At 44.1% G+C, this 25,911-nt stretch overlaps 1 protein-coding gene across 1 annotated transcript in view; it reads right to left on the bottom strand.

Moving 5' to 3' along the window:
* Positions 1-801: 801 nt before the first annotated feature.
* Positions 802-25,911, bottom strand: part of STING1 (stimulator of interferon response cGAMP interactor 1) — a 106,455-nt gene continuing 81,345 nt past the window's right edge. The window contains exon 8 of the mRNA XM_088451206.1: positions 802-1,132. The gene's annotated coding sequence lies outside the window, so the exon portion shown is untranslated. The remainder of the gene's footprint in view (positions 1,133-25,911) is intronic.

Raw genomic sequence — 25,911 nt, 5'->3', positions numbered from 1 at the left:
ACAAAAATAAAAAAAATACCTTTCTTTTGATTAATAGCCTTTTGGAGATTACAGCCCTATCAATATGATGTATTTCAGTCTTGATGATTTATTTGAATTCTAACAGAAATGCTAGTCACATGCTTCACTTGCTATTGTGCGTTCGGTTACAAACAATTAGATGTAATCACTACACATGGCAGGAAGTGGTCGTACACCCGGTCGCACGCACTATGCTGCGACTGTTTGCACGTGGTGTACACTAAAACCTTTGTCTCGTTATTGTGCGATCGGTTGCGCATGCAATGCGCGGCCGTTCTACAACAACGTGGGCAAGCACAAATCTCTCTCCACTATCCCAGATTCTAATCAGCCTTCTCTGAATTCGCAAACTGCGAGTCTCCGTCTCTGAACAAAAATAGGAACGCAGGAAAAAAGTCTGCGGGCGCCTTTCCACTCTTTTGTTCCAAGACGAGGGGAGCAGTTCAAAAACACAGCGATGGGTGATATCCAACTCGGTGAGCCCCCATTTATTGATACCGTTTGAACAGCATCGATATTAGAGAGATTTGATTGCACAGACCAGATTGCCCATACCTCCCATTTCAATATAAAATATCTTTGTCACACAGAAACAGTTTGCGGTTCCAACACACACAAAGGTACTATATTGTAAAAAGAGTATAATCAGCCTTAATCTATACAATGCAGCTATATACAGGATAAAGACAAAGATACAATTACCAACACATCGCCAAGCGGTCTGGATCCTAGACTAACAGCTGTCCATCAGGATTGCTGTGTGTTTCTTTAGAGTCAGGCAGAGAGGAAATGGAGGAAAGGGGGTTGGGATCCAAACTGCATAGGAATTTATAGTTGTACAATTTCCTTTGAACATAAGCTGAATACTCAGAGGGGTTCCCTATTGGCCCTTTATTACTGAGTCACAATGGTTGTTGCTATTCATTGGTTAGTAGATGGTTGACGTCACTGGAGGTTGAACTGTGTTAGAAAATCCCTTTGTCCTAACATTTGGCATGCAACTCTACAGGGGATGTGTACAGTGATTTTTACAGTATAGAGTATAATTCTTGGCAGGTCTTCATAACTCGATAGTGATCCCTTCCATATTCATTCTGTTGGTTTCATATTCCTGTTGAGACAGAGGGAAATCGGTAGATACTACTCATGACCCATTTATCTTTTTCCTAATCCCAGATATCATATAACTGCTATTTAACATGTAACATTCACTGTATACCTTTAAAACACATAGCATTGTGCGTATCTCAGTCAGTTTAGGGTTAAATGGGATATAAGTTTATTGTAAGGAAAGGCTGCTGTCCGTTGGGGTAAGGTTGCCGACAATAATACTTAAAAGCTGGCTATGCGATTGAAACGCAAAACAGTATTTAAACAGTATTGCTGTACTAACTTTGTTATGTGTTTATGTAATGTAAAATGGTGCTTAACCGTTGTGAGCACAGAAGCATGGCTCGCCATTCACAATATGGCGAGTTGCAGGGGCATGGGATGCGTGTGCATGTATAGCGAGCATGTGCAATTGCGCATGCGCAAGTGCGTGTGCGAATGCAGCGGCAGCGTGTGTTCGCATAAAATGGCCGTGGACGATCAAATCGTCCAATGGATGTCGTGTTGCGATTCGTGCGCAATTAAGCGATCGCAACCAATTTATACGGTTTCGACATCATCCTCCTATATTCCTTTATGGGGTATCCCGACATTTACCCCTTTCATTGACAACTCGACTTATAAAAGTTGGTACCACAAGGGAATCCTAACTATAAAAGATGTAATCGACCCCGGTGGTCACTTTCTTTGTTTCTCGCAACTCCAAGATACCTTTCACCTTCCCTGTTCATACTTTTTTATGTTCCTCCAAACACGTCACTATGCCGTCATTAGGTAACCCTATATCTGCAGCTCCGACTAGAAACACTTTGTATGATGTGGTCACCTTTAGTCGCTTACATACATTTAGAATCAGTTACCTTTACCCAGATCTCATAGAGACTAATCAATTGACTCAGAGCCTGATTCAGCAAGGAGCGCACGGATGCAGACGCACGCACCTGTCCGCTGTGAGTACATGCTAATAAATGCATACGCACGCAGAATAAGCAGACGCCTAGCAATACACAATACCTCCCACTTCCCTTAATGTGCGTTCTGTTATACCATGCAAGACATCGGTAACATCAAGAACCATCGAACACATTAGCATAATAGGGGTTGACCTGACTTCACACAGGATCTCTGCCACTTCCTGTGTGCAACTACTAGTCCTCAGGATTTATTCATCGCCGCAATCATCCTGACCATCATCCTGGCCGCTCGCAATAGCTGTGGGTGGTCATCCTGGCCGCTTGTCACAGTTGGTGTCTGCGAGTTACCTGTATCAGGTGATGAACTGGAATCACAGGAGGCCGGCTGGACTTGAACCATGGGTAACATGAATAGCTCTTTTATTAGAAGAAGTGGTAGCAGTGAGAACTGACTTTGGTGATGAGTGACTGGAACTGGGAACTGGAGACGTTGGAATGAGACCAGAAGGAACTTGGAGGGACCGGACTGGGACTGGCAGGTAGGCTGACTGAGCTGGTTGGGTTACTAGTAGATGGGCTTGCAGTCGGATGGTAGCGTGGAAGCTACTTGTTGTGGCTTGGGAAGCCGTGGGTAGACGTTGGTAGCTGGGTGGCTACGTGGAGCAGCTGGATAGCCGTGGGTAGATGCTGGTAGCTGGGTGGCTACTTGGAGTGGCTTGGGAGCCATTGGTGAGAGATGGTAGCGTGGAAGCTACTTGGTGCGGCCTGTTAGCCGTGTGGAGAAGCTGGTAGCGTGAAAGCTACTTGGAGCGGCCTGGGAGCCGTGTGGAGAAGCTGGTAGCGTGGAAGCTACTTGGAGCGGCCTGGGAGCCGTTGGTGAGAGATGCTAGCATGAAAGCTACTTGGTGTGGCCTGGGAGCCATGTGGAGAAGCTGGTAGCGAGGATAGCTGAGCGCAGCAGGCTTATGGATAGCACTGGTCTAGGAACCAGCAGGAGCCTGGGACATACTGGTACACAGAGGTACAGCTATAGCACAAGTAGTACACCACAGAACGTAACTAGATGTTCAAGCACTGAGTGCTATTAGAGGAGGATCTATATACCTAGAGTCTGGCAGCGATTGGTGGATACAGACAGGTGGTCTGGCAGTGGCATTCAGAGTGGAGCAAGGCACAACATGCAGAGGGAGTAATCATCTCTGCAGCCCTTGAGAATCAGGACCACACCTGTGATTCCAATTAAGACTAACAATGCTCACAGACAGAGCAGAGTCCAGGTGTTTAATCAGTGTGGGGGGAGAGCAGTCTGCACACACAGAGATTTTACAGCCAGCATGATTCAGCCAGAGCAGATGTCCCAGGAGAATTACAAACACAGATCCATGGAGCAGCTGGCAGAGGTTAGTCACAAAAGGTAAAAACTAGCCAGGATCGTGACAGTACCCCCCTCTTTAAGGGTGGACTCCGGACACCAAGGCAAAACTTCCTTCAGAAATACAAGAAAGCTTCCAAAAGACTCAAAACTCGAAACACCAGGACACCTTGAAAAACTTCTAAAAACTTGGCTGAGCCTGTCCGATATCTTCAAGAACTTGAAACTTTGAGAACTCTAGAAGGTGTTTGGAAAATTGTTTCCTGAGGTAATTTGCTCAAAAAATCTTTCCTTGGAGAGCATAATGTCAATCAACTTAAACAAGCCATCTTCCTTAATAACCTTGACCCCAAGACTCTTTGCTTTCTCTCGCTTGGTTTTTCCACCGAAACGACCCATAACGAGATAATCGATTTTACTGCATATCTTCTCGGAAACTTTACCTCCATAACTCTCAATTAACAACTTGGCTTCCTCCTTTTGTATGGACTCCAAATATCCCACGATCTCAAAGGTTAATCCCTTCAAGCATCTCTCTGTCCCTAGAGGAATTTGCATAGTGTTAAGAAGAGTAGCTGAAGAATTTTCCTTTCTCAGCAAAGTAGTTTTTACTGGTAATTCTTGGGAGAACGTATGACTAGGAAGAGCATGGTCTGATACCAAATGGTTGTCGAGGAAAGGAGTATTGTCATGCACAGGATCGAATTCAGAATCAGAATCCATGTCCAAAGGAAGATCAGAGGAGTTAACATGACTTGAAAACCTAGAGGATTCCGGAGATGGGCAGAGGGAAACACAACCAACTCTCATGGTATCATGTTGTTGGTCTCTAAAAGTTCTTTGAGTCTTCTTCTCTCGGACTGATTGATCCTGTACCATGTGATTTTGAGAAGGGAGAACAGCGGTGTATGCGAGTTTAATAGCTGAAGGTGCTGAAATAACTCTAGAATATTTATCAGAATGGGTATCTGGAGACGGACACATAGGAGAAAATTCTTTAAGCAGAGCTGTACTGAAGGCTATTATGTCTTGTAGAATTGGATCCTTGGACTCAATGAGTGGGTTGGCCCACTCCAAGGCTTTACCTCTAAAGTGCATAAAAACAAACAGGAAGATGGTGGGAGTAATACCACAGGTTGGATTGGTTCTCATTAGGGCATCATAATGCTTAAGCAATACGGTGTACTGGGACACATCATCATCGAAGGTCATGGACACTATATCATCCTGTGCTACCGCATTCTTTTCAGGAACTGAGAAGGAACCACTTAGAAATTCTATAACATGATGATTAGATGATTCAGCCGAACTTAATAGACGTTCTTTCTTAGACAGGACAGTGGAAATTTCCACCAAGAGTGTGGAAGTTGAAATCTGCTCCTGGAGGACGGGACTTGAAACCCCCTCTTGGGGCATGAGACTTGGGACCTCCTCTTGTGGTGTGAGACTTGGGACCCCCTCTTGGGGTGTGAGACTTGGGACCCCCTCTTGGGGTGCGAGACTTGAGACCCGCTCCTGGGGTGCAAGACTTGAGACCCCCTCCTGGGGTGCGAGACTTGAGACCCCCTCCTGGAGTGCGAGACTTGAAGCCCCCTCCTGGGGCATAATTCTTGTAACCCTCTCCTGGGGTGAGAGACTTAAGGTCCCCTCCTGGAGTACAAAACTTGACACTCCCTGTTGGAGTATGGGACCCAAAATCCCCTTCTGGGGAAGCTGACTCGACTTTTCCTTTTGGGGTATGGAACATGAACCCCCCTTTTGAGATGCGAGGACAGAGACTTCCTCCTGGGGTGAGTGACTCAAAACCCCTTCTTAGGTTACGAGACTTGAGGACCCTCCTGGGGTAGAGACTCTGGAGACCCCTCCTGGGGTTGCCAACTAGAGTCCCCTACCAGAGCAGGCAGAATCCGGGATGGGACCGGAACAGGCAGAATCCGGGCTGGGACCGGAACAGGCAGAATCCAGGCTGGGACCGGAACAGGCAGAATCCGGGCTGGGACCGGAACAGGCAGAATCCGGGCTGGGACCGGAACAGGCAGAATCCGGGACGGGACCGGAACAGGCAGAATCCGGGACGGGACCGGAACAGGCAGAATCCGGGCTGGGACCGGAATGGGCAGAATCCGGGACGGAACCGGAACAGGCAGAATCCGGGCTGGGACCGGAACAGGCAGAATCTGGGACGGGACTGGAACAGGCAGAATCCGGGCTTAGACCGGAACAGGCAGAATCCGGGACTGGACCGGAACAGGCAGAATCCGGGACTGGACCGGAACAGGCAGAATCCGGGCTGGGACCGGAACAGGCAGAATCCGGGCTGGGACCGGAACAGGCAGAATCTGGGACGGGACCGGAACAGGCATTGAGACGTTGACACATAGTTATACTGCTGGAATTGCAAAGGGGACAGCTTTTGATAAAGTGGTCAGAAGCTCCACAATAGCGACAGAGATGTAAATCTTTACACCGCTGGCGTTCAGCCACAGAGAGCTTGGAGCATGGGTAACTTCGATGTCTCACTTTACTTGGCATGGAAGAATCTTTGGTTCTTAGAGATTCCAAGACAGAGTTTTTAGTTGAGACAGTGGTAGCTCTAAGAAATTCAGGAATGAGCTGAAAGATTTTGCTGAGTAGAGCCTGTAGCTGTTCCAGCAGTAGATGGAAAGTAGTTAGGGGTTCAGGTAAGATTTGGGTATCATCTAGCCGGTTAGTCAGAATTTGCAGAAGCTGTAGTACTCGATGCTGTACCACCTCCTGTGAATCCAAACGAGTGATTAGGTTACAGAAAGCACTTGATCCAGGATTAGGTGCTTGATCTGCCACCATCGTTAGGCTTGAACATACTGTCACAGTTGGTGTCTGCGAGTTACCTGTATCAGGTGATGAACTGGAATCACAGGAGGCCGGCTGGACTGGAACCATGGGTAACATGAATAGCTCTTTTATTAGAAGAAGTGGTAGCAGTGAGAACTGCCTTTGGTAATGAGTGACTGGAACTGGAAACTGGAGATGTTGGAATGAGACCAGAAGGATCTTGGAGGGACCGGACTGGGACCGGCAGGTAGGCTGACTGAGCTGGTCGGGTTACTAGTAGATGGGCTTGCAGATGGATGGTAGCATGGAAGCTACTTGTTGTGGCTTGGGAAGCCACGGGTAGACGTTGGTAGCTGGGTGGCTACGTGGAGCGGCTGGATAGCCGTGGGTAGACACTGGTAGCTGGGTGGCTACTTTGAGCGGCTTGGGAGCCATTGGTGAGAGATGGTAGCGTGGAAGCTACTTGGTGCGGCCTGGGAGCCGTGTGGAAAGCTGGTAGCGTGGAAGCTACTTGGAGCGGCCTGGGAGCCGTGTGGAGAAGCTGGTAGCGTGGAAGCTACTTGGAGCGGCCTGGGAGCCGTTGGTGAGAGATGGTAGCGTGGAACTACTTGGTGCGGCCTGGGAGCCGTGTGGAGAAGCTGGTAGCGAGGATAGCTGAGCACAGCAGGCTTATGGATAGCACTGGTCTAGGAACCAGCAGGAGCCTGGGACATACTGGTACACAGAGGTACAGCTATAGCACAAGTAGTACACCATGGAACGTAACTAGATGTTCAAGCACTGAGTGCTATTAGAGGAGGATCTATATACCTAGAGTCTGGCAGCGATTGGTGGATACAGACAGGTGGTCTGGCAGTGGCATTCAGAGTGGAGCAAGGCACAACATGCAGAGGGAGTAATCATCTCTGCAGCCCTTGAGAATCAGGACCACACCTGTGATTCCAATTAAGACTAACAATGCTCACAGACAGAGCAGAGTCCAGGTGTTTAATCAGTGTGGGGGGAGAGCAGTCTGCACACACAGAGATGTTACAGCCAGCATGATTCAGCCAGAGCAGATGTCCCAGGAGAATTACAAACACAGATCCATGGAGCAGCTGGCAGAGGTTAGTCACAAAAGGTAAAAACTAGCCAGGATCGTGACACCGCTCCAAAAAAAACCCGCCCTGATTCAGAGCGAGCGCTCTTTCAGAGCGTCCGGCTCTGAATCAGAGCCTTTGTTATTGGAGGTCCTTTATCATGTGAGACAAATGGCTACTTTTACTATTGAAAAAGTAGTCTTAGCGGTCCACAACAATTGGAGTAAATAAATTCTATTGACAGCTTACCAATGCAAAATCAGACTAATATATGGAAAATATGGAATGGTTTATGCTAAGACAACTTACATGTGCGGGTTCATACCTCAGTTGTATATGATGGTCATTTATACCACTCGAGTTGATGCATCCTCCCCCACTTCCCCTCCCCCTCCCCTCCTTATGTTTCTGATACTTTTTTGTATTTCTTTAACAAGAGTTCTGAATATCTGACATTTGCATTGGTTATTCTTGTGATTTTATGCTTAGCACTTTGCATTGTTTTATGGGTATGTAGTTATGTGACAATCATAATGGCAGAATGCCGGCTAGGGATTCATGATCCAGGATGACTCGGGCCTGAACGAGATAAGTCAAGGGCGCCTGTCCTCTTAGCTGCGAGAGAGGGCGGAGGGTTAGGTTTAGGGCACCCCGGGGGGACTTAGGGTTAGGCACCTCCTGGAGAGGGTTAGGGTTAGGCTAGGGGAAGGGGGGGTTAGGTGTCAATGGGGGGAGGTTAGGATTAGGCACCCCCCAAGGAGGGTTAGGTTTAGGGTGCGGGTAGAGGGGGTTAGGTTTAGGCACCCCTCAGGGGATGTTAGAGTTAGGCAATAGGGGGGAGTTTAGAGTTAGGTACCCCTAAGGCAGGGGTTAGGGGGGGGGAGAAGGGAGGGTTAGGTAACTTACCTGCCGCTGTCAGGATTTCCTTCCTTTGGGCAGCCGCTGTCAGGATTTGTACCGGCGGCTAAACAGCCGTCGGCATTTCAATCCCATTCCATCTTATGCTTTAATTGTCAATTTTAGTTTTTTTTGTATTTATTTTTCTTGATTTTATTTCTCCTTTCTTTTTCTATATTTACCTTTTTCTCAAATTTTCTTATAAAACCTTATTTTTTTACAGTTACTGCCATCAAACCAACTGAAACTGGAAATGACAGCAAATTTGTTGACTGTTGTAATCTGAAATATGGCATAGTCTATGGCCCTGAATCAGAGCTGGACGCTCTGACAGAGCGCTCGCTCTGAATCAGGGCCGTCCCTTCTACTTTTTGGAGCGGCCTCCTGGCCGCTCGCATAGCTGTGGGTTACCACCCACAGCTATAGCGAGCGGCCAAAATGATGGTCGCGATGGTCAAGACCATCGCGACCATCGGGCTTGCGACGAGACCATTGCGGTAGGGTCTCGCTGCCGCAAGCCCTGGAGTGCTTTTGGCTCTATCAGAGCCAAAAGCACTCCCACTGACATTACTAGTGGGAGCTGCCTCCGTCATGCGCATGCGCACTTGGGCAACATCGACCCGCTTGCGAGCACTCAGCGCTCGCGAGTGGGTCTGAATCAGGCACTATGTTCTGTGTTTTGTATCTCTGCTTTATTTTGTCATTGTGTTGTATATTTGCTGCGCAATATAGAGACTTTATACCAAAAAAATGTCGAATGGGTGATTTGATTATATACTTGTCAACATTTTAAACTGGTAGTTTTCAACTCTTTCGCAATGTATATTTCCATTCAGACTTACAATCCCACAAATATGTGCAAAATTATTTCATAGGGCTCCTATGTATCAGGATAACCAGGTACATTTGTGCAAATAGAAATGCCTTGTTGGACAGCAATTCTTGCATAATTATAAATGACCTACATAAATTATAAATTGGGTTGGAACTGACTCATAAGCTCACTTTATGACAGCAATGCTAACCACTGTGTCTTCTTATCAGTAATAATTATATAGAAATCACCATTGCAAAAAGCTAAATGCTAATTTTAACATTACACGGATGCTGTAATGGCTAGCATTACTGCCTCACAGCACTGAGGTCCTGGGTTCGATTCCCACCATGGTCCTAACTTTGTGGAGTTTGTATATTCTCCCCGTGCTTGCGTGGGTTTCCTCCAGTTTCCTCCCACACTCCCAAAATATACTGGTAGGTTAATTGGCTACTGCCAAAAAATTATGCCTAGTGTATGTGTTTTAAGTTCCACTAGGGGCAGGGACTGATGTGAATGGGCTGCGGAATATGTGTGTGATATATAATAACTGGTCATAAATTATATATATATATATATAAATACTCCATAGACAAAAAAACCTTACAGTTTTACATGTCCCATTAAGGCTTCTTAGACATGATCTGAAATTTCACAAAACCTACTGAAGTTGTGCCACTCAAACTAAAAAAAGCAATGAAATTACGATCATTAAGTCTGACGCCTTAATGGACGTGTTCCTTGCGCAATACAGATATGGTATGCCATCACACCCTGTGGTTAACTGCAGATTCTGCACTCACACAGAATGAGATTGTTGTCACTCACAAAATGGTGGACTGCTAATTCACAGAATTGTGTGCTCATTGGAATACACACATGCAGTCTATGCAATTGAGGTTTGAGCAGTTATGTGACTCCCACAACCCACTCAGTGCCCACAATCTTCCCATTCGATCACCACAACAATCTCACTGGCTTCCAACATCCTTCTAACTCCATACATTTATCTAATTTAGAATACACATTCAGCTCCCTTATTTTTAAAACTATCATACTCTGTCTATGCATGTACACTTACTTCCCCTATATGCCTCCATGCTGCTATATATTTTACAATTCCTACTGCTGTGTGGTCTCCCAACTGTGCTAGTCTGTGTTCCCTCAACAACACCAATCTGTTTTTCCCCAGCGGTGCGCCCTGCATCCGTGCTTTCTCCACAGCCACGTTGCTGTCTTTCTCTTATTTGTGGTACTCTTTCTACCTTCATCTGCACTACTCTGGTCCCCCCAAACATGCAACTCTATATTCCCCCCACCCATTGGCACCACTCTGTCTTCCTCCCTATCCACACCAATCTGTCTTACCCAATCCCTACTGCTGTGTGGTCCCCAAACTGTGCTAGTCTGTGTTCTCTCATCCGCACCAATCTGTCTTTCTACATCTGCACTGCCCTGCATCCATGCCATTCTGTTTCCTTCTGCACCACGGCCTTCCCCTAAGCCACGCCACTCTGTCTTCCTTTCCTCTGTGGCACTCTTTCTTCCTCCATCTGCACCACTCTGCCCCCCCCAACTGTGGAACTCTGTCTCCTCCCCCACCCACACTACCCTGTCTTCCTACCCATCCACACTAATCTGTATTCTCCAATCCCTACTGATGTGTGTTATCCCACTCTCTACCCCCATCCACGCCGCTGTCCCTCCAAACTGTGCCACTGTTTCCCCCCCATCCGCACCACTGTTTTCCACCCATCTGCATTTCTTTGTTCCTACACCCTATCTGCACCATTGTTTTTCCCCCATCTGCATCACTTTGGCTACCCCACACCCCATCTGTACTGCTTAATCTTCCCTCCTCTACACGCCTTTTTGTCTCACCTATCCACACTGCTCTGTCTCCTCCCCCCATCCACACCACTTTTATCCCATCTGCACAGCTCTATTTTCTGCTTAGACCTCAGTTGCATAGACTGCATGTGTGTATTCCAATGAGCACACAATTCTGTGAATTAGCAGCTCCACCATTTTGTGAGTGACAGCAATCTCATTCTGTGAGAGTGCTGAATCTGCAGTTAACCACAGGGTGTGATGGCACCCCATATCTGTATTGCACAAGGAACACATCCATTAAGGTGTCAGCCTTAATGATCGTAATTTCATTGCTTTTTTTAGTTTGAGTGGCACAAATTCAGTAGGTTTTGTGAAATTTGTCTAAGAAGCCTTAATGGGACATGTAAAACCATAAGGTTTTTTTGTCTTCATTTTTTTTATAATTTATTAACCATCAGGGTTTTAACGAGCAAACCGGGCCACAAAGGACAACAACTAGGTACACTAACATTGGTGGAGGAGTAGACAGCACACAGAAGGTGTTTTAAGGGTGCAGAGGGAGAGATGGCTGTGGGGCCAGGCTGCAGGTGTGTGGGGCAGTGGCAGCAATGGAGGTGCGGAGCAGTGGCAGCAACGGGCATGCACAGAAGTATCAGCGGGTGACAGAGGGACTCACTGGTGCTGGATGTGCACCTAAGAAAATCAAATCAATAAGACTCAGATGCATGGACGTATCAGTGAGATCCATCCATTTATTGTTTTAAAAAATGAATGTGTATTATAAAAAAAAAATTATGTGCCTCCACAGCACAACCAGCATTGGGCTTTGGACAAACGACTTAGGGGTTCCCTGTATTAAGCACAACCAGCACCAGGCTAATCAGAGCCAGTCTTGGTTGCCAAAATACAGGGGACGAGCGATGTAGGGGTCCTCTCGAAAAAAAAATGAATTTTCCCATAGAGAAATCCCGAGGGGCTACACACACAAAACCTATTGGAGGCATGATGCTGAAATTTGGCATGGGCTGGCAGAACTGTCGCTAGGTTCTGCATGCCAAATTTCAGGGCAAAAACCTAAACAATGAGGACTTGAGAGTAATTTACATTTCCAACTGTCGACTTCCAGTTTCCGGTTGGATGGAGGAAGCACCTCCATCGCTGAGCTCCTCCGTGTTCTCGCTCTTAAAACCTTTTAAAGGCTGCTAAAGCCACCAAAAACCGGACAGCCCACCATGCCATATCTCCTACCCTGCATATGCAGAAATACCTGGCCACTCCGTCTGCGGGGAAAACACCGCAGCCGAGACAGGAGAAATGCCGCACTGATTCCAACATGGCGCTGGACAAAGAGAGAGACTCTGCATCACCAGCTCCAAAGAAAGAAGCAGCCGATCTAGAGGGCCTTACCTCTCAGGTATCTCACTCCTCGGATTCCCCAGTTACTTATGGGGAGGTAGTAGAAGCAATAAAGTCCTCCATGGGGCCCCTTCTGGCTCATGCTGTCACAGACATTAAAACACAGCTTCACCACGTCACTCTGAGGGTTGCTGATATGGACCACAAGCTGGGCAAAGCTTTCCAGGATGTAGCTGATATTAATAAAACAGTTAAATCCCTACAGAAAGATTACCATTACTTATTGGACAAAATTGAGGACATAGAAAATAGGTCCCGCCGCAATAATATACGGCTAGTAGAAGTGCCGGAATCTATTAAAGGGCTTGCATTAGCACATTTCGTGCACAATACGCTCTCGGGCATATTAAATATTGAAGAAACATGTCACAACCTAGTGATTGAGAGGGTGCACAGAGTGTGTCCTACGCCTACATCCTCTCCATCCCGTCCGAGGGTTATCCTGTTTAGATGTCTAAATTACCTCCACAAGATGGCCTTTTGGACTGCCTCTCGCTCTAAACGATTTATTACTTGGGAGGGGAAGTGCTTATATATTTTTTGAGGACTATTTGGTAGAACTGACCCGGGCTCGGAAAGCCTTCTCCCAGATCTGTTCACAATTAGTTTAGGACAAACGCAAATTCGCATTTTTGATGGCTCCTCACACAAAGATTTCTTATCACCGTAAGAGGCCAAAAATTTCCTTCAAGGAGAGACCCAAGCAACCACCCTCGACATCACAGATTACCCAATTGACACTACCTGATTACATTTCTATAACAGTTCTTGCCGTGGACATTCTCAATAATTCAAGATGCTCATATGGCTACGCTTCAGTATTTTAATGCAATGATATGCTTATCTGTTGTTAATGTTCTCACTTAATTTTGACTTCTATTGTTACCTCCTGCTGGCAATAACCCTACAGGATGTCCTTTGCTTATAATATAGAATATATGCTTATATATAGAAAGTTCTTCTATACCTCTCCAAACAAAAGATTGATTTAGCCTTCTTGCAGGAAACCCATTTAGTACCGGCAGAAGTAACTAAACTTTGAATGTTCAATTGGTCTGTACTTGCCACAGCTCCATACACATCAAAAGCAAGAGGTGTGGTTATCCTTTGTAAAAGATCCTATAGCTCGCGATTACCTCGGTAACCATAGACCCTGAAGGGAGATTTGTCATCGCATCAATAAATTTTCAAGGTACAATTCTTACATTATGCAATATATATGCCCCAAACAATTATTCTAAAAAATGTTTCCAAACTCTTTTAACTAAGCTTACTATCCATAGTAATAACTCCTTAATAGTCTGTGGAGACTTTAATCTGATATCATCCCCTTACTTGGATAAATCTTCACACCCCCAAACACAGATACAATTGCCTACATTAGGGATTCCCCTTTTCTCAAAAAGACTCCAACTTGTAGACACCTGGAGAGCTTTACACCCTATAGCTAGGGAATACTCCTGTCTTGCGGCAGTCCATAGTACCTTTTCTAGGATAGATTACATCATAATCTCTCAGACTTTATTACCAATGGTCTCTGAATCATCTATAGAACCGATAGTAATCTCTGACCATGCTTTGGTGTGGAGCGATCTACACTTGGCAGAAGATAAGGGCCCAAATCGTTTATGGCGATTCCCATCCCACCTCTCAAAATCCCTTAAATTCCGAAGCAATTAGAATCAGCATGGGAGGACTATAAACTTAATAACATACAACATGCTGAGTCTGATCCTCTTCTGTTTTGGCAGACGGCTAAGGCTCTACTTAGGGGGATTATCTCCTATGTATCTTCTAATAATAAGAAATATGCCACTTCCTATCTAGATCTCCAATCCTCGTTGTCAGAGGCATATCAGAAATTCAAAACCTTGCGCAAATCAGCCACGAAAACAGCTTACCATATGGCAAAAAATCATTTTGAGGAGTTCCTCAGCACTGCGGGAGACAAATACTTATTTACAACCTATTATCGCTTCCATACTTTGGAAATAAAACAGCTAGGCTTCTGATAAATATTCTAAATGGATCTCGACCCCCTTCAAACACCCCTAGGCACTCTTACATCTTCAAATAGTGAAATAGCGGAGGTTATGACAACAGTCTTTGAGACGTTATACTCCCAACCGCCTATAACATCTCCAACCATTAACAATATCTCTTCCCCACACCATGGAATAATTTACCCTTTCCCAAAATCCCTTCTAAATTAACGGATTCCCTAACTGCACCTATCACTCTCTAAGAAATAGCTAAAGCTATTCAAATACTCAAATCAGCCAAAGCACCAGGTCCAGATGGTATGAATGGGGATTTTTATAAAATTTGACTCCCCAAGATAGGAGATACGTTAGTGTTGTCGAAGTCAAATAATTGGATATGATCTCTTGCAATTATTATCTGACGATCTAGTCATCTATGGTCTGATAAAGAGTAAATCGGACGCTACTTTGCATCGGCACAATCCAATGCGCACAAATGTGAACCCACCACACACATACACTGATTCACATAAGGCACATATATAGACTTATATGCATACACATAGACGCTCGTATGTGTATCCACATGCGTACACATAGACGCTCACATGCATATTCACATACATACATATGAACACTTCCTATTCCAATGCACATACGCACATATGCGAACGCATATGTATAAAATGGTTCCTATCCATATTAAGTAATAACTAGAGGTATTAAAGGTCTTTTTAACAAGTAATTATGATGAAATGTGTACGTAAATAAGATCTAAGGTTTAGAATATACTAGACATGTCATGTTTGGTATCATACTAAATCCCAGTTTATTCGCAGACTTCCGTTCCTATCGGCAAAGGAGTCGCATCTTGCGTCCGCTAATTATGTATGATAGGGATTTATTGCATAGAATGTTATAATCTATATGCAATGTTGTAGCTAGCTTTAACCAGTTATTCAGCGGGAATCTACACAATGTAAACGTTTGAGGACTGAGCCATGCCCCTGATGACACCGTATGAATCGACCAATGACCAGAGTATCCAGAAGCAAGAACCAATGTAAACCTTTAAACTAGTTCTTTTGTTAATGTCGAACTCTGTAAGGTATATAAGCGGTGTTCTGATCCCTGTGTTCAGCCATTCTCTTGGATGACCGCAGGCTTCTAGATTGATGACTGCATACTGGAACCAGTGCGCATGCATATGTATCGGCTTGTACTATTTTATTGCTTTTTACTCTAAGGGGTATATTTACTAAAGTGAGAGTTTTTAGAAGTGAGTTTTAAAAGTGATGTTGCCCATAGCAACCAATCAGATTCTAGCTATTATCTTCTAGAAGGTGCTAGTTAAATGTTAAGTAGAATCTGATTGGTTGCTATGGGCAACATCACTTTTAAAACTCACTTCTAAAAACTCTCACTTTAGTAAATTTACCCCTAAGTATTAAATCTTTCATCGTGTTACTTTTTCATTACATAAATAACTTTTGTGCTTTGGAACCACACAATTGGACTGGAAAGTAATTCTTTCTTAAGCGACTTGCGGCGAAAAATAGCGACTATTAGGAATCAATAGATGGGGGCTCAGCTGTGAAGTCACGCCTCCGACAAATTACTCGATGCTACCGAATTTCGATCCCTCAAAAAAGGTTGGACGCGTCACATACGGGTAAAAACACAATGTGTTTTAAGCTTGTTTTGAAATCAAATATCCATTTTTGGGTGATCTAAGGAGCGCTAATTAGGACCTAGGGACAAGAGAGAAAAGTCTGTTTCTTGTATTGTCGTTTTTGCGCTGTAAATAGGCGATTTGCAAATAGCGTATGCATCTTTTCGATATTGCTGCCGCATGTTTAAACAATTGTTTTGATAGATAGTCTTATATCATTGTATTAGAACACCTCTGTATAGGTATTGCCAAGGGGAAAGTATTTTTCTGGCCAGAAAACAAAGGTATATGAATGTGAATGTATGCTTGATGTGATAAAGGGAAAGAAATACGGGAAAGGTTTTTCTTCACTGTCGGTACGAGGCAGGAGAGACCCAGTAGAGTGTCTGGTGAAGCGCAACGACTACCGAGTAGGTGCACAATAGCAGGTATACTTGCAGCGGAAACAGGGATTGCTGTTTCTGGTGAAAACCAGAAGGGGGTTTTCGGTAGGCACACCTGATGATAATCGCAATGCTTATTTATAAGTGAGTATCTATAAGTTGGGCGATCGGACCGCACTTTTGCGTACACACCGCATAGTTGTGTATAAAATTGTGATTGAGAAAGGGTTGTGCTGGAAGGCAGAGAACATCATAGGCTGTTTTCTGTTCTTCATTGTGTAAAACTGGCAAAACGAATAGCAGTTGGTTGAGCACAGTGGGAGGAAGCGAGTGACAAAGCTTGTGAATTTGTCCCGGTGGCAGAAAATAGCATAGGCTATTTTTCTGTTCCTCATTATGTAGAACTGATAAAATGCTTATCGGTCGGTTGTGCACAGTGGGTGGAAGTGAGTGGACGCAGCTTGTTTAATTCATCCACCGGTCAAAATCTCTAGCGAAAGTAGCCAAGCTTTGTCCCAGATAGGTGTTAAGCAGTCGCTAGGGAGGGTCGAGGAGATGCTGCTAATGGATGGGCCTGCTGGTTCGGCAAGGTATATAATGAATGTGAAATATGGTGCGTACGCGACCGTATACTGCGACAAATGGATCATATTGACCAAAGGATGTATGAAACCCTTTCCCAAAGTTGGCAGTTTCGATTTGGAGGTATTGAATAATGTAGGAGATAACATATGTTTAGTGAAGTCTCTGAAGAAAAGAGTAAAATATAATGATTGTTTAAAGTTATGGCAGCATGAGGGGAACACGTGGCACGGTGGTGTATGTATGTCGCAAAGCAGCATACGCACACCGCTAGGCAGTGTGCACACGCTGCAAAGTAGCGTGTTCACACCGCAAAATAGCGCGCACACGTGGCATAGTAGCATGCCGCAAAACAGTGTACTCATGCCACAAAGCAAGGTGCCGCCCGGTAGTGTACACACGCTGCAAGGTAGCGTCACGGTGCACAAAGGATAGAGCGCATGCGCACCTCCACTGCCCTATACAGTGGAGGTGAGCAAGTACAGCCGATACTAAAGCTGATACTAAAAATAATAAAAAAAATTGTAACAAGTAACTTATACCCTGTTTTAAGTCACCTACAGTAAAATGTAACTATAGAAGATGATGAACCCAATATAATTTCAGCCCTTGCCAAAGCTGTTAATCTGTTAGATATTCCACAGAGACAAGGAAAGGCAGTGATCCAACCAGCAGCTGAAATTGGTGAGACGAGTGCAGAGTGTAGTAGGAGAGGGAATGCCCCTAGTACCAAAACAGTAAGCCCGGTAATTGATCCTCAAGATGGTGATGAGGTAGGTGTACATCCTGTCCGTACTATAGCAGTTCCCAATGGGAAACCGGACAAAGAAGGTGTAGTTCCCATCAGGAATGTAGCAATGCATTGTCCATGGACGAGAACAGAATTACATTCAATTATGTCAGACTTCCCAGACCCTAGGAAAGAGTTAGCCAAATGCCAGAAATGTATTAAAGATTTGGGTAATGCTCATGAACCAACTAATAAGGATTGGTGAGTGGTGTTAAGGGTCTGTCTTCCTTCCAATACTGATGCACAAAAGTTTATTATGGATTGTGTACGGGAGGAGGACGAATCCTTAACAGATGAGGATAATCAGGTGAATATCAAGCGTATAATCACACAATTGGCTATATACTTTCCAGTGGTAGTGAACTGGAGCAAAATTTTCACTATTAAACAAAAAGATATTGAGTCTGCAGCAGATTATTTTGCCCGAGCGCTGCTAGCAATAACACAGTACACTGGGATAGCAGATATAATGGATAATGTACACCACTGGAAAGTAGCTGTAACGGTGCTAATGGACGGTCTCAAAGACAATCTAAAAACCAGGGTGCAATCCTCTCTACCTAACTTCAGAGGAATTACAGTAGAGAGTAGAGAGTCAGCCATAGAACATGACAAGAACATTTGCAGGAAGAAAGAGGCCCAGAGTGAGAAGTTAATGGCAGTGAGCAAGCTCTAGAGGGATCATATACACAGCCACAACCTTACAACACATACCAGCAATGGAATTATACAGTAAGGTGTTTTAAATATAACAAAGAAGGTCATCCAAGAAGGGATTGCAGAGAGGGAATTCAGACACCACTTAAGAAGGGAACACCTAGGTACAAGAGAGGACACTCACAAAACTCAGGAAAGTTCCAACAGTTACCTGCCCACATAGTGACCACAAGCGCTTTACTGGAGAATGATAGTCAGTGTTAGGGGTCAGGTCATACCTTTAGTCTACAGCCAGTCAGGTTAACTGAGAATACTAGGGAAGAACCTACAATGACAGTTGATATATCTGGTATTAAACACACTTTTCTTGTAGATACAGGAGCGACCAGATCAGTGATAAATTCTCCATTTAATTTACAGGTTACTAGCAAAACCATAGCAGCAATGGGAGTAACGGGGAGTGTACAGCATTATCCTCTAACCAGATCTGCAGAAGTTACTATCGGGCCGCTGCAAACCAAACATTCCTTTCTCCTGGCAGCAGCGGCCCCTACTAACCTGCTGGGAAGGGATTTGTTGTGTAAACTAGGATGTGTTATATACTGCACCCCTGAAGGTATATACCTAGATATACCAGAAAAGGTTGTGCATGAGGAACAGGATATATTGGATACACCACAAAGGTTAATGTTACACTCTGTTGTTCTAGAACAAATTTCATCCCAGGTAAAAGAAATGTTGTTACAAATACCAGGCTCCCTCTGGACCAAAGATGGACAAGACACTGGATTGATGGCAAATGTATCCCCTGTAATAGTAAATTTGAAGAATGGTAGGCAGGCTCCAAAAATCCCTCAGTACCGTTTAAAGCCAGAGGTGGAGCTAGGGGTTTATCCCATAATTGAAAGGTTACTGCAACAAGGGCTTTTAATTCGTACAGCTAGTCCAGCCAATAGTCCCATTTTTCCAGTGAAGAAGGTTGGGGGGAGGGGCTATAGACTAGTACAGGACCTTAGGGGTGTTAACAAAGTTGTAGAAAGCCAATTCTCCGTAGTGCCCAATCCAGCTGTCATCCTCATGCAGATTCCACTGTCTGCAACTCACTTCACTGTTATTGATCTATGTTCTGCATTCTTCTCTGTTCCTCTTCACCCTGACTGTCAATATCTATTTGCATTCTCCTACAGAGGGGTACTAATACATGGACATGATTTCCCCAGGGTTTCATAGATAGCCTCAGTATTTTCTCTCAGGCCTTACATGACTGTTTGCAATCTTTTCAACCAAGCAATGGGTCTGTCTTAATTCAATATATAGATGATTTATTGTTGTGCTCTGATTCGTTTATGTCATGTTTAAATGATACTAAACTGTTGTTACTTCAAAAAGGGCACAAGGTTGCAAAGGACAAATTACAGCCATGCCAGACTAAGGTCAAATACTTGGGACACTGTCTAACCCAGAGGCTAAGACACTTGACAACTGACAGAATACAGGCCATACAGACCATGACACTGCCACAAAACCAACAGCAAATCCATACCTTCTTGGGCAAATCCGTACCTTCTTGGGCATGTGTGGATACTGCAGAACTTGGATCCCAGGTTTTCTATTTTGGCCTTACCATTGCGGGAACCGGTGTCATCCTCAAAACCCGACCGTGTCACACATACTGAGGAAACAGAGCAGGCTTTCCTTAACCTTAAGGATAGTCTGACAAGAGCACCTGCATTGGGAATACCAGATTATGAAAAACCCTTTGAGTTATATTGTACGGAAGCTGATGGCTGCGCAGCAGGTGCCCTCACACAAAAACATGGTGACGCTAGCATACCTGTAGCATACTACAGTGCACGACTGGACACTGTAGCAAGATCACTCCCAACGTGTTTAAGAAGATTAGCAGCAAATGCTCTTCTAGTAAATAAGAGCGAAGATGTAGTATTAGGACATGATACAACTGCCTATATACCGCATGCAGTATCTGCCTTGCTGAATTTTGGCAAAACCAGACATGTCTCTTCAGCTAGGTTCACGAAATGGGAACTAGCTCTAATGGCACCTGCAAACATCACCATTAAGCAGTGCAATACGTTAAATCCAGCAACGTACTTACCATATGTGCCTCGAGATGCACAAAGGGTGGAGGAACATGAGTCTCTGGTTGAAAGTGAGTTTTGCAGGTATACTGACACACATGATTGTATGGAATATTTGAATCAGACCTTTACTGCTAGACCAGATATATGTGATACACCATTAGAAAATGTAGATTTGATGTTTTACACGGATGGGAGTTGTCATAGACAAACTCACACAGGAGAACTATGCACAGGTTATGCTGTTGTAGATGATGAGGATGTTGTAGAAGCTGAACCACTTGGTCCACCTCTCTCAGCACAGGTGGCTGAACTGGTGGCATTAAGGAGAGCATGTGAACTGGCAGAAGGTAAATCCGCTAATATCTACACTGACTCCAGGTATGCCTTTGGGGTAGTGCATGATTTTGGGGCTCTTTGGCATCTGAGAAATTTTATGACAGCAGCAGGTACACCAGTCACACACTCACATCACATAAAAGGACTTCTGACAGCAATCCAGCTACCAAAGACAGTAGCTGTCATCAAATGTAAAGCCCACACATGTGAAGAAGACCCAGTGTCAATGGGCAATAACAGAGCAGATGAAGCTGCCAAGTGGGCAGCAGGGTTATGCATAACTTAACAGTCTTCCAGACAATAGACACGCAGAAATTAATTGAGATGCAAAATTTGTGCTCCTTACAGGAAAAGGCAGTCTGGAGATCAAAAGGATGTGTTCAGGAGTCCTCTGGACTCTGTAGATATGGACTAGGTAGACCTATTGCTCCCAAGGCACATTACCCAAGCTTGTCTGAGGCAGCACATGGTCTGACTCACCTGGGAAAAGTAGGTATGTGCAAGTTGGTCAGAACATATTGGTGTGCACCAGGCTTTTCTTCTCAAGCCGGAAAGATAGTAATGTCCTATCTGACCTGTTTGAGGAAAAATGTCAGGAAGACAATCCCTACCGAGCCATCCCATATCCCTCCAACAGACGGTCCTTTTCAGGTAATACAAATTGATTTAATTCAATTACCACCCTGCAGGAATCTTAAGTATGTATTAGTTTGTACTGATGTATTTTCTAACTGGGTAGAGGATATCCAGCTGCCACTAATACTGCTGTTTTTACTGATAAAAAGATTGTTCAGGAATTTGTATGCAGATACGGTATCCCTAGAATCATAGAAAGTGATAGGGGTACTCATTTCACTGGTGACGTCTTCCAGAACATGTGTAAGCTTATGGGTATCAATAGTAGACTTCACACCCCCTACCGACCACAAGCCAGCGCCAAGGTGGAGAGAGTAAATGGTACTATTAAGAACAAACTGAGTAAAATCATGGCTGAAACTGGATTGGGATGGCCAGAAGCCTTACCGCTAGTCCTCCATAGCATCAGAACCACTCCTAGACCTCCCCTTAATCTGTCCCCCTTTGAGATACTGCTTGTTGGGGCAAACTCATTTGATTATAAATCCACAGGATGATTTGAAGAGTAATAATGAGGTTACTGTGAAATATCTTATTAAAATGAGTAAACAGCTGAAACAGCAGCAACAGAAATTGAAAGTGTTGTTACCTGATATGCCAGAAACAAACTGTCATGATATTGAACCTGGAGAATATGTTATGATCCAAAAAAATGTATGCTCAGGTTGTTTGACAGACCAGTGGGAAGGTCAGGTGTTGATGACAAGTACGACATCTTTGAAAGTAGCAGGGAGAGATACCTGGGTCCATTCCACTCACTGCAGAAAGGTCAACTATCCGTAGGATGTACAAGGCGGAATTGAGATAGATAACGTTGACCTGTCGATTTCGAGCCTATTCTGGGAGAGCTAGAAACTACAGTGAAACACCTGAGCTAGAGAAGTTTGCAGAACACTATTCCAGCAATGGAATGGCGGGCTGGGTTTGTGTTTTTGCTTCCTTCCAGGGTTCTCCTCATCCTTATTTGTTTCGGGATTTCCTGTTTCTGTGTCGGAGGACAGATGGCGGAGAGGGAAACTGTTGGTGATGTTGATGGAGTGGTGTTGGGAGAAAGAGCGATAAAACAATCAGGGCGGTATATGGTCAAATTCAGTACAGGAATTGCTAAGAGATCTGTTATCCAAGTAACTCGAAGACAGTGTGAGGGGTTATTGTCTGAGGAATACTGTGTTTGTGAGTAATGTGGATCCCTAGTTGATGAGAAATGCATCCAACGATGCCAGTCCAAGAGTAATCTGTAGTTGGGCAGGCATCCATTAGAGGATTACCATTCCTTACCATTCCTTCAGTGGGTAAGGTCTTAAACCAGACTGAATGTTGAGTGTGCACTCACGTGCCTCAGGGACAACATAATTTAGGATTAGTACCATTCCCATTCAGCTTCTCTGAGGTCCTTGAATTACATGGGGGAAGAGCAGTGTACAAGAAATTTAATATATCTAGACCCCCTAATTTTAGGCTCCACCAGTACCAAGTAGATAGATCCCTGTTATGCTTGAATATCACAAATATCAGAAAACCAGGAAATTGGGAGGTGATCTGGAACAATCAGACAATGACCTATTCACACAGAGCTGATAATGAGCCTATTGATTCTGAACTTGTACGCAGAATTATTGCAAGTGGGAGATACTTCTGGTATAGGTACATGTGTATTATATAGAAATAGTAATAACAGCGCTCCAGAGGAAAATTGAAAGTGTGTCTTATTGGGAGCTGCTTGGCAAGCGAGTGCTCCTCCGCGCGTGTTTACTTAGAATGGAAAAAGGGGTTTTGTCAAGCGCTACACCTAAGACAATATGTGATATTATGGTATGCTACTACCCCCCAGTCTGAAATACAGAGGATATTAACATATACTGAGGGAGAGGAGTATACTGTGTTACTGATTGCCTTCAAAAGCACAGTCCCGTATAAATGACATACAAATAAAAGGTAGGATAATAGTCTGATTTATTTATAAAAAAACTGCACAAACTTGGTATAGGTGTTTGTGTAATCAGTATTGGGTGGCGGCGTTGGAAAAATTGAGTAGTGGAATGAATGATTATATAATGGAATCTGTCGTATATATTTGTATGAGGCAGATTGTTCGTGTCATAAACTATGATAAAGGATAGATAGTCAATAGAGATCACGGCGTCCCGTGATATCTAGGGAATGGATAGTGTTCCGGTTGTCTCTGATGGTAGTGATGGTATTTGTGTGAGATCATTGCCCGGGATGTCTTCGGGCTAGATGGGGGACGAGTGTAGGTCTGACTGGTGTGTCCAGGACCGTGCTACCAACCAGTGTGGATCTGATCGGGAATGTGCTTCATTGGAAGTACACGCCGCTCAATCCAACCTCCGGGATGTGCATGTGTCTTGGGAGGAAGCAAACGCCGGTTCAGGTGTGAGGACCTTATACCGAGTGCTTCCTCCACCGCTGGGATCTTACCTGGTCTGACCACTCATGCGTCGTCCTCCCACCTCCTAGGAAGCCCTCACTGTCTTAATCCTCTGTTGCTGTGCTTTGCTGTCTGTCCTCGTGAAACTCCGGTCTCCGTCTGCCTCTCCGTCTGTGTCCTCCGTCACGTGATCAGGATCCCGAGTGTATGTTCGCTAGGGTAAATAGCTGCCACTGATTTCCACGTCGAATGTAAACTCTGATAATGTCTCATCCTATTAACTGATTATATATAAATAAATACATTTTGCAGTAAATACAATAGAGGTATTTGGCAAAATGTATTTATTTATATATAATCAGTTAATTTGGAGTTGTGCACCTGTATTTCTTCTTTGTGTATATATCAATGGTCTCCATGGGTAGCACCTCCAATTATATATATATATTTGTCCAGAATGTGCAGTCTGAGATCTATTTTCTTTGTAAACTAATTAGTGCATTGATTTGCACACCTGGAAAGCCTGAGCCACTTCCCACTCAGACTAGCACTTCTACTACATTGGTTACAGCATGGAGTCTGGCAATGTAATATGCACACCAGTCAGAGGCACAATAATAGGTAAGTCCTGTTGATATTTAGACTGTGTAGTGCAGCTTTGGTTCATTTTTGGGGTGTGGGTCCCCCTAGATTGCTTTGCTGATCTGCTTCAGGGCACCGCAGTATAACACATTTTCCTTTAACACATTTTAATACTTCACTGTCTGTTTCCTTTATATATATGTATTTCACTTTTTTATATTTATGCTTTATATGCGGCCAGCGGCTGCTCTTAACACTTCACTTTTCTTATTAGAGCGGTGCTTTGGGGTGGATTGGCTGGGCTAGTTTGGGGGTGTCCTGCACTCTGGATTTGAGCCTTAGTATGTTAGGGACCTGCCCAACAAGAGGTTACCCGGATATGGTGGGCAGGCCCATAAGCTTGGCCAAGATTATGCCAAATACCTCTATTGTATTTACTGCAAAATGTATTTATTTATATATAATCAGTTAATTTGGAGTCGTGCACCTGTATTTCTTCTTTGTGTATACCACCCAATTTGGTGTCAAGTGTTGCATGTACATTACCAATAATACTAGTGACCCCAAAGAGGTGATTGACCGGAAAATGGATGAAATCCTACGACTGAAGTGGGAGTTTCGGAAGGACCATAATACTTCACTGTATGAGACAGAGGTAAAGGTAGAGAAATGGTTCTCTTGGTTAAACCCTGTAAAATATTTTGCCGGTCTGGGAGAATGGGTACAGGAGATGGTTGATAGTATAGGTAAACTCCTTATTCTTATACTGATTGTCATTCTAGTAATTGGTTTATGTGTCAGATGTGTTCTTACTGTGTTGAAGTGCGGAAAAAGTATCACTAAGGTGAACAGTAAAAATGAAATCATGATGGTGGTGAGTGGTGGTGGTATGGGTACTAAAGTTGATAAAGAACTGCATTACAATCCTGAAATGTAATGTACTATCAGATAATAATATGTGAATAGGCAAGTCATGTATAATAATGATTATTGTAAATGTTCTGTAAAACATCATATATAATGTAGTCTCAATTCCCCAAACTTCTTTTAATGGTTCGATGAGATCCCACATCCAACCACTGATCCCCTATAGATCCGCAAATGGCGCATAAGGGTTGTTTTACCCTTCCTAAAATGTATTATTGACGGTTCAATGATCAATTTGTGTCATACAGTTTAGAACATTGAATAATAAATTATTATGCATCACTGGAAAGGTTAAGAATAGAAGGTGATAGTTTTATGTTTGCTATCAAAGGGTAGACTGTCAAATTCAAATAATTGGATATGATCACTTGTAATTATTATGTGACGATCTGGTCATCTATGGTCTATGCAAAACCCACCACACACATACACTGATTCACATAACGCACACACATAGACATATGCATACACATAGACGCTCATATGTGCATCCACATGCGTTTCTCCACTCTCACAGGGATTTTAGCAAAAGCCTTTTGATAAAACCCCTGTGAGAGGGGAGAATCGCATGAAGGGAGATAACTATAATCTGCACCTGTTCCT

Source organism: Taudactylus pleione, unplaced genomic scaffold, assembly GCF_031769625.1.
Source record: "Taudactylus pleione unplaced genomic scaffold, aTauple2 ptg000025l, whole genome shotgun sequence".
Lineage (NCBI taxonomy): Eukaryota > Metazoa > Chordata > Amphibia > Anura > Myobatrachidae > Taudactylus > Taudactylus pleione.
Note: the sequence above shows the minus strand (reverse complement) of the source record. Positions and strands in the feature narration are given on the sequence as shown.